Here is a 10,356-nt window from a genome sequence, read left to right as displayed (position 1 = left end):
ATTAGGCATTTATTTAGCAAGTGGCCATAGAAACGGAAGTATGTATGTACTATCTGCTGATCTATCTATCTATCTATCTATCTATCTATCTATCTATCTATCTATCATCTCTCTCTATTATCTATCATCTTTCTATCATATCATATGCATTTATCTATCATCTATTATATCTATCATCTATCATTATCATCTATCATATCTATCTATTGTCTATCATTTATCATCTTCCTATCATATCTATCTACCTGTCTTCTATTTGTCTATCATCTTTCTGTCAAGTAGTCATCTATTATCTTTCTATCAGTCATCTATCTATCTATCTATCATGTCTATCACCTATCGATCTATCATTTTCTGTATTGTCTATTTACATATCATCTCTATCATCTGTTATTGTGTTTATCTATTACCTATTAACCTATCACTTTATCATCTATCTACTTACCTTACCTATCATGTATCGTCTGTTAATCTATTATTTTATTATCTATCTTTCTATCATATTCTTCTTCATTTTTTTTTTTTAAATGGAGTCTCACCCTGTCGCCGAGGCTGGAGGGCAGTGGCATGATCTCAGCTTACTGCAACCTCCGCCTCTCAGGTTCAAGCAATTCTCCTGCCTCAGCCTCCCGATTAGCTGGGATTACAGGTGTGCATCACCACACCTGGCTATTTTTTGTATTTGTATTTTTATTTTTTTGATTTTTTTTTTGGCTTTAAGGAGCAGAGAGTTTAATAGAAAGAAAGAAGGGAAAAGAAAGATGGAAGAAGCTCCCCTGTACAGAGACAGAGGGAGGGGGCTCCAAAGCCTAGAGAGGAGACCCCATGTGCTGGGGAAAATTGGCTGCTTATATTATTTTTTGTATTTTTAGTAGAGACGAGGTTTTGCCATGTTGGCCAGGCTGGTCTTGAACTCCTGACCTCTGGTGATCCGCCCGCCTCAGCCTCCCAAAGTGCTGGGATTACAGGTGTAAGCCACTGCTCCTGGCATATCTATCATACTATACTGAATATATGACCGCTGTGCTCTAAAGAGGAATGGAAATAGACACAGATTGGCTCACAGATCAGCATCTGAAGTGGATCCTTTTTGTTAAATGCTAAACTATAGATCTTACTAATTATTCAGCCATTGTTTGGATATTTGCTTTGCAAACTGAATTTGTAAAACTCTATCTGTATTACCTTAATTATTCATGTTCTGATAACTTACTGTGTTCCTTACCTTGAATTTTAGCCACACTCCAAGAGTTAACTTTACCATTTCCAATATACAAGGTTTCTCCACTTCTTATTCTCCTATGCTCAGCACACATTTACTTTGAAGCAAACCCTACCTGCTTAATTTTCTCTTTAAAGTGAAATGTCACTGGTTTATTCACCAAGTAGTCTTCTGAGGGCGAAAGAAAACCACTTCTTTTTTTCTTTGTGATATTTATGTCCACAAGGCATTCCAAACATTGATGTCAGTCTGCAACAGTGGTTCTTTCTTTGAACACTCAGCATGTTTAAGCACCATCATATGAACATGGTTGCAAATATTATTATGCTATCAAATGGAGTACAATGTAATGCTTTAAGATTTAAATAGGCTTTAAAATCAGCATGGCCAGGTTTGGTAGCTCACACTTGTAATCCCAGCCCGTTGGGAGGTTGAGGTGGGAGGACCACATGAGCCCGGGAGTTCTGGACCAGCCTGAGCAACATAATGAGACCTCATCTCTACTAAAATCTTTCGAAAAATAAGCAGGGGGTGGCAGTGCACACTTGTTGTCCCAGCTCCTCGGGAGCCTGAAGCGGAAGGATCATCTGAGCCCAGGAAGTCACTGCTGCAATGAACTATGATTGGACCACTGTATTCCAGCCTGGGCAACAAAGCAAGAACCCATCTCTATAAATAAATAAATAAATAAACAATCCATTACCTGAAACATTCAGATAACAGTCATCAAAACAGTAAATACCTTTTAGAAACACAAATTCTGTTCTATTGAATTAATGAATGTGTTTATTTTGAGACAGGGTCTTGCTCTGTCACCCCGGCTGAAGTGCAGTGGTGCAGTCGTAGCTCACCCCTGGGCTTAAGCGATCCTCCCACCTCAGCCTCCTGAATAGCTGGGACTGCAGGTGTGAGCCACTGTGCCTGGCTGACACTATTATTTTATTTAGAATCCTAAAGTGGTTGCCATGGGCTGCAACATGGGTCTCTCCTGTCCCCAGATGTTCATGTCCTAATCTCATAAACCTGTGAATCTTTTACATTACATGGCAAACAGGACTTTCCAGATTAAGGCTCTTGAGAGGGGAGACTATTCTGGAATATTCAGATGAGCTCAGTGTAACACCAAGCTCCTTGGAAGACGGCAGCAGCAAGGAGTCAAAGACATGTGATGAAGAAAGCAGAGACAGACAGAGAGAGAGAGAGACAGAGAGACAGAGAGACAGAGAAGGAAAGACAGAGACAGAGAGGGACACACAGACACACACACACACACACACACACAAAGAGAGAGAGACAAAGAGAGATGGAAAAACACAGAGACAGACAGAGAGAAACAGAGACAGAGACAAAGAGACAGGGAGATACAAAGAGACACAGGGAAAGAGAGAGAGAGAGACAGAGAGAAAGAGAGACAGACAGAGGACGGGGGACAGAAAGGCAGAGAGAGGGAGACAGAGACAGAGGCAGAAAGAGGGAGAAAGGCTGAGACAGACAGAGACAGAAGGAGAGATAGAGAGAGGCAGAGATAGACAGAGAAGGTGGAGGTGAAGCAACACTTCTGGTTTTGAAGACAGAGGAAGGAGCCATGAGCCAAGGAATGCAGGCAGCCCCTAGAAGTTAGAAAAAAGCAAGAAACGATTTCCCTGGAGCCCCCCGAAGACAGCAGCCCTGCTGACCCATTTCAGATTCTGACCTCTAGGGTGACTGGGGATGTGTGGGGAGAGCGGAGCAAGGGACAGGAGACCCAAACGCCACAGTGAACAATTGGCTTGCTTGGGAGTGAGCCTGCAGAGGAGTGTACACTGCTTTTCTAGAAGTTGGTGTTTGTGGCTCACATATCTTCACTGACCCATCTCTAAGCTGTCATCTCTAAGCTCTCATCAAGTCGGTTATTCCATGGTATTTGGAGCAGAAACTGGTATTTGATAACTGCGGTCCATTCTCTCGCTCTCGCTCTCTTTTTTTTTTTTTGAGATGGAGTTTCACTCTCATTGCCCAGGCTGAAGTGCAGTGGCACAGTCTTGGCTCACTGCAAGCTCCATCTGCTGGGCTCAAGTGATTCTCCTGCCTCAGCCTCCCAAGTAGCTGGGACTACAGGTACCTGCTACCACGCCCAGCTAATTTTTTTGTAGAGACAGGGTTTTGCCATGCTGCCCAGGCTGGTCTTGAACTCCTGGCCTCAAGTGATCTTCCTGCTTCAGCCTCCCAAAGTATTGGGATTACAAGTATGAACCACTGAGCCTGCCCCAAAGTCCATTCTCAAGTGAATTCAAATTTTTTTGGGGGTGGTAATGTTTCAAACTTAGCAAGCAAACTATAGTTGCTAGCCTCTCATTCAACTAGTTGGGGCCAAGTAACTAAGTTCAATAGGATTGCAGTAGAAATGTCGTGGGACATTTAGGAAGAATGCAGAGAAAGATCTAATTCACTTGGCATAGACACCATTTTGTTCCTCACTGCTCCCTCATCTGCTTTCTGGGATGTAGATACAATGGCTGGAGCTTCAGCATTCATACTGAGTCATGAGGCAAACTTGAAGATGAAAGTCATGTATTAGGGTGGTAGAAGAGATAAAAGGAAGAGATCTAGTTCCTGAGCATCTTGAAGTCATATTTTTTTGGAACATTCTTGTTCCAAGTTGTCTGTAGCATTCAGGTTTGTTGTTTTTACTTTCGCCTTTTCTGAACCTGAGATTCGTCTGTTATTAATTCTCTCAAGAACAACTACCTGGTACATCTTGCTGAAATATCTGGCTGTCAGTGAATACATACTGTCTCCTTTCTAAAAGTCTGACTCAGTTGTGATTTTTATTTCATAGCCATCATGCTTCTCTCGTTTATTTGCTCTAGATAGTGAACTACTAGTGCAAAGTTGTTATTATTGGAAGAAACCAAAATTTCTATGTTTTGACCCCCAAATAGGATCATGTAATTGTCAGTTTATTGAACCCTTTCGTAGATGAGTGTGAACTTATTCTATTGATGCACCCATCTGTTTGCATGCATGTTTGGAGTGGGGGGTAAATGGAAAGAGATTCTCCTTCTCTTCTTAGAGCTCTTGGTCACACTGCCCCAGGGACTCAGCATGAGCATGGGAAGTGTGAGAAAATTAGCATTTCCCCAGCACACTTCGCAGAGTTAACTCTCCGTCTTTACCAGGTACCCTTGTTGACCATTGTTTCCAAGCTAGGAAGAGTGTAAGCTTCCTGTTCCATTAAGGGAGGAAACCACCCCTCATATTGTCTTATGCCCAATTTCTGCCTCCAAAGAAAGAAAAAGTAAAAACTAAAAGGCAGAAATGAAACCCCCAAGCAGACAGCCCGGCGCCACACCCTGGGCTTGGTAGATTGACCCCTGACCTAATCGGTTATGTTATGTATAGATTACAGACATGTATAGAAAAGCACTGTGAAAATCCCTATCCTGTTTTGTTCCAATCTAATTACTGGTGCATGCAGCCCCCAGTCACATACCGCCTGCTTGCTCAATCAATCACAACCCTCTCACATGTACCCTCTTAGAGTTGTGAGCCCTTAAAAGGGACAGGAATTGCTCACTTGGGGAGCTCGGCTCTTGAGACAGGAGTCTTGCCAGTGCCCCCAGCTGAATAAACCTCTTCCTTCTTTAACTCAGTGTCTGAGGAGTTTTGTCTGTGGCTCGTCCTGCTACACCATTACCATTGCAGATGTTTGCTTCATGACATCTGTTTTGTGACATCAGTTATTGGATGACTGATCTTCACCTTTGCTGGAGGGTCAGAAAAATTCACAAGCCTCCTAACATTACAGTAAACAGTAGCAGTAAAGTTAAGCTGTCGTTTTGGGCAAGAAATGCCCTCATATGTGTCTCAATATTTTGAGTGCCAGTGCTACTCATCTGTTAGTTCTCCAGTTTGCCAGGGATTGAAGAAAAAGGTTTCTTCCTGTTGGAACAGTGATGATGATATCCCTGCGTTGCGAAACTTCAGCCAAATCACAAAGGTGAAATCAACAGATACAATTTTGCAAGTTGTATATCATAGGCTATTTTCCCCCTAAATTTACTTCTGGGAGACTGTGGAGCCATGGGGGTTTCTGTAGGATGGTGGAATATGAGGCTGGGTTTAAAAAGGCAAATTGAACAGTGAACAGGGTTGCAAGCCTCAAGTTCCTTTATAGAAATGAATGAATGAAGATGGCGTATCCGTCAGAGCCCCGCAGGGAGCACATTTCACCTAGGATGTCCAAGTGTGGAGATGTTAATAAAAGCACTGATTATGAACGAATGGGAAGAAAAGACAGGAAAAGGAATTCCGATAAGGCTGACCAGAGAGGCTGATTCTAACCTCTGCCTGCAGGGAAGAGGCAGGAAAAGAAAGTTCTGGAATCTTGTGAGAAATATAATTTGGAGGACATGGACTGTGAGTGAGTGAGAGCTTGGAAAGATGTGGAAGCCACTCTGAGCTTGGGAGAACATGGGGGATATTGTCAGCTTGGAAGGATGGTGGGGGTCCCTGTGAGCTTGAAGGATACAGGAGGGCCTGTGAGCCTGGTGTGGTGCAGGTTGTTTGCAGGATGAGATTAGGGACTTTCTCGTCCTGCTACCTGATAGCCGTGTTCCTCATTTTCTGTTCATATTAGTCCGTTCTCACATTACTGACGGCTGTTGTGATACCTTGATTCTTGTCTTCCTAGTTTAAAAGAATTTAAACACAGACACACAGATAAGGAGATGCAGCATAGAGTAAATTATTGCAAAACAAAAAGAGTATTTTGCAAGTCAGTGGGAGAATAGAGAGTACACCCTGAGAAAGGAGATTCCGGGCAGGCAGCTAGTTAGGGTGAGAGAGTATTGATTATTGCTGAAGAAACTCCCTTTATGGGAGTCTTACATGATGATTCATAAGGAGGTGGAAAGAGGTGTTGCTAGTAAGCATGTTCTGGGTGGTCCTCTGGGTGCACATGCGCAGTAGCCGTACATGCTTGTTCATGGACTGCAGGTCTCATTAGCATCTTATATCTCTACCCGCAGGTGTGCTTTTTACTATTAAAATGAGAAAAGGGTCAGTTTGAGGACCAGTAACATCCCTATGAGCCAATCACCTCTCTCCAGGCCCCACCTCCAAAACTGGGGAATACAATTTGACATGAGATTTGGTGGGAACACAGATCCAAACCCTATCTCTGACTCTGCTTGAGTGCCCTTCTGATTTGCCCTAAGAAGCTCATTTTATGTCCCTGACCTGAGTAGAGTAGCATCTGGTTGGTGGTGCCCATCTCATATCACCAGGGACAAAGTAACCCCTTGTTCATCCCAGCTTGGCTTCTCATCTGTGCCTACGCCTGGTTCATGCCTTGGACACATTAAAAAAAAAAAAAAAAGTAAAGCTCATTTTAAGGGATAACAGCATGGCAGAAAAAGCAGCAAATAAATGGGGAATTGGCCCACCTGTGTAGAATAACCAGCGCAGACTTGTGTACAAAATTAGAGTTTGCATAAGGCAATCAATCATGAAGCCACACACACATGTCCCCAACAAGTGAGGATGACACATGAAAAAGTGACTCTTCCAAATCCTTGGGGAAAAATATGATTCAGAACCCTCTTCAGAAGTCACTGGTTTTTACTGTGGAGTTGTAAGAGGTCAGTCTGTGCTCTGGAAAATCTTGACGTGAGAGGGACTTGTGTTCAGCTTCCTGTTAACCCCTTTTTGGAGTCTGCCTTCTCCTTTAGCAGATAAACTCCGTTATTTCCAGGCACTGTGCTGCAGTGGGGGGTTTGTCTTGGAAGTAAATCAGCTGGGTTTTCGAAACTGACAACCCATTTGCTGACAGTGCACTAATTTATTAATTCTTACTCAAGTGTCAATGGCTGCTTAATTATGGCAACAGGCAAACAGCACTGGCATTTCACCAGACCTAACGTCGTAATAGTAGAACACCTACCGAGTGGGAATTTTCATTACACCCACAAGAGCAAGGGGACGCTATTTTATCTACAGGTTGGCTGTGAGAGAAACTGTCTGATTTGCTCTTTTGCAAACAGCATTTGTATCTACTCTCTCCCTTTTTTTCCCACTCCAAATTATTCTCTCCTGGTTTCCCACTCTCTGTCAATTATCTGATATTAACACCCTTTCCTCCCCTCCCCTCCCCTCCCCTCCTCTCCTCTCCTCTTTTCCTTTCCTTTCCTTTTGACAGGATTTTCCTGTCACCCAGGCTGGAGTGCAGCGGCACAATCATAGCTCACTGCAGCCTCCAACTCCTGGATATATATATTACATATACAACAGCCATTCCTTAAAGTTATAATGAATCTGCCCTATACTAATGTACCATTTTTTATTTTATATACCATATTTTTACTGTACATTTTAATGTTTGGATGAATTTAGATACAGAAATATTTACCATTGTGTTACAATTGCCTGCAGTATTCAGTACAGTAACCTGCAATACAGGTTTGTGGCCCAGGAGCCACAGGCTAGACCATATAGCCTAGGTGTGTAGTAGGCTAGACCATCCAGGCTTGTGAAAGTGCATTCTGTGATGTTCACACGATGAGGAAATCACCTAAGGACACAGTAATCAGAATGTATCTCTGTTGTTAAGTGACACATGCCTGTAGCCTTTCCCACTACTATGGTCTGAATGTTCATGTATTTTCCAAATTTATCCTAACCCCCAAGGTTATATTATTAGAAACTGGGACTTTGGGGAGGTGATAAGGTCATGGGGGTGGAGCCCCATAAATGAAATCAGTGCCCTTATAAAAGGGACCCCAGAGAGCTCCCTCACCCCTTCCACCATGTGAGAACACAGCAAGAAGGTGCTGTCTACAAACCAGGAAGGAAGTCCACACCAGACACTAAATCTGCCATGTCTTGATCTTGGACTTCCAGAGTCCAGAACTGTGGGCAATTAATGTCTGCTGTTTATAAGCCACTCAGTATACTGTATTTTGTTATGGAAGCCGAAGCTGACCAAGACAGTTACAGACTGAGATCTGAGAAATCACATGGTTTTGGGCATGAAAAAAAAAATTAGAGACAGGACTGGTGGAGGTTTTTTCTCGGAATTTAGTCTTTAATTTGAGTTCCATTCCAGAGGCCATTTCTTACTGTGATTGGAAATGTTTGAGCAGCCTGTGTTCTCTTTCTTTGTATTCCTGCTCTGATTTTATCTTCTAGTCTCCAACCAGGAAGTTAAATCTTGACAGGTGCTAACAGAAATGAAGAATGTGACCATTTCCTCCAGGGTAACCGTGTGTTTTAAGTTCTCTGAAACAACTAGCATGCATCATTTTGTACATTCTTATTTTGTAAATAAAACCATCTACTTTCAAATAATAACATGCTATGGATGGAAAAGTCTCTTCAGTGTATGATCTGACTTTTGTTTACTGCAATTTGGTGATTTGATGATAATCAGAGAGGAATCATAGCATTGATATACCTGCTGGGGACATTAAAATGGGATTGAGACAGAGTGAATTCCCAACTGGGGAACAATGATGCAATGTGTGAAAACCCTGCCTGTCTACAACAGCTCTTGGGCTTAGGAAAATCTTCACATAATTTCTTGTAGAAACGGCTACTTAAGGGCGGCAGGCTGTTGAGGTCTGCAGTTTGTCTGGTCTTCTTCTGACAGTTTATAACAGATTTTTTTCTCAGTATATACTGCTTGCACACCCGCATTTGGGCAGGCAGATGTCTGCAGGTGGAAGCTGACATTTTGCTTAAGGGATACCGTGCAAACCGTGCCTCATCTTGCACCCAGCCAGGAAATATATATCGGTAACTGTGACCACATGTGTATGCTATTTAGTGATGTCATGAAAGAGTTGCTTATGCTGTAGTCAGAAAAAAACGGGTGAGGTTAACGGGCTTGGGGAATTTTAATCTTGGATAGCCTAACACTTTGGTGAACATAAAGGCAGTCTGGATAACCCATTGAGACTATATATCTTTTGTTGCAGAAAAGCATCTATAAGCTTGAAATACACATCTTTGTTACACATATGGAGAATGTGAAGGCTTTCTTTCTTCCCAAGCATGTACAGCTAAGGCTACATTTTCTAAATCCCAAATAAATTGAGTGCAAAGAAACTCCAATAGTAAGAAATACCACTAAAGGAACAAGACACGTCCTCTAAAGCATATGCTATGTTCTTCTTCTGCTTAGTCTCGCTAAAGCAAATAATTTTAATTCATAGGTGGATAGTCTTGAAGGTATCTTCTTTGTTTATAGACTGAGGTTTACAGAAACTAAACAAATGTAAGCATTGTTGTTATCTACAAACAAAATCAAAGCTGATAAATTCAGATTAACTGTAATTATCTGGATGTTTTAAGCAAAAATATCTTTCTTTTGAAACAACCCAACATCAGAGAGCAAAGCATGAACTAGAATTAGATTATCTCAGTACAGACCTAGTTTCCCGTTTTACTGGCACTGTACTAAGTTGTTTAATAGGTGAATTACTCATAATATGCTGGGTTTGATTTTTATCTTTTCAGGATAGAATTGTAACGATTTTTTAAACATTTTTATTTTTTATTTTATTTTACTTTTTTGAGATGAGGTCTCGCTATGTTGCCCAGGCTGGTCTTGAACTCCTGGGCTCAAGCAATCCTCCCACCTTGGCATCCCAAAGTGCTGGGATTACTGGTGTGAGCCACCATGCCCGGCCTACAATAATTTTTTTTAAAGTCCATCAAATTGTGTTTGCATTCTTTTGTTCCCCTCAAAATATTAGATGGAATATTGCATAATATATCTAACTTGTTAAAAGAAGTCATTTAAAACTCAATAGAGTAAATCTGACAGTGTTTGAGCTGGCTCAAGGTTTTGCATTAAATAGAAAACAGCCCGATGCACACTCCAAACATCTTACACTGGGGTTTCAAGCGATAGAAGCAAGAGTTGACCCAACTGTGTTTGAAAATTTCCAGAATCTCTTATCTCAAAGGTATGCTGCTTTGATGTTTTGACAATTCTGATGGCAAGATGCTTTCTAGTAGGTTGATTTATGCTTGGGCTATTCCCTCAGCTCCGTCTCCTCAACTCAGGGAGTTTTGCAGGCTTCTCTTAGTTTCTGCCTTCCAGTCATAGCCTGGAAATGCTCTCAAGGCAGTGAGCTGGGACCACCATAGGT

The 10,356-nt window shown here is 42.0% G+C and overlaps 1 non-coding gene across 1 annotated transcript; it reads left to right on the top strand.

Annotated features, from left to right (window-relative positions):
- Nucleotides 1-6,432: 6,432 nt before the first annotated feature.
- On the top strand, nucleotides 6,433-6,566 carry LOC112616743. The gene has a single exon (XR_003117766.1). It is a non-coding gene; the product is annotated as a small nucleolar RNA SNORA48 (small nucleolar RNA).
- The last annotated feature ends 3,790 nt before the right edge of the window (nucleotides 6,567-10,356 follow it).

This window comes from Theropithecus gelada, chromosome X (genome assembly GCF_003255815.1).
Source record: "Theropithecus gelada isolate Dixy chromosome X, Tgel_1.0, whole genome shotgun sequence".
NCBI lineage: Eukaryota > Metazoa > Chordata > Mammalia > Primates > Cercopithecidae > Theropithecus > Theropithecus gelada.
Note: the sequence above shows the minus strand (reverse complement) of the source record. Positions and strands in the feature narration are given on the sequence as shown.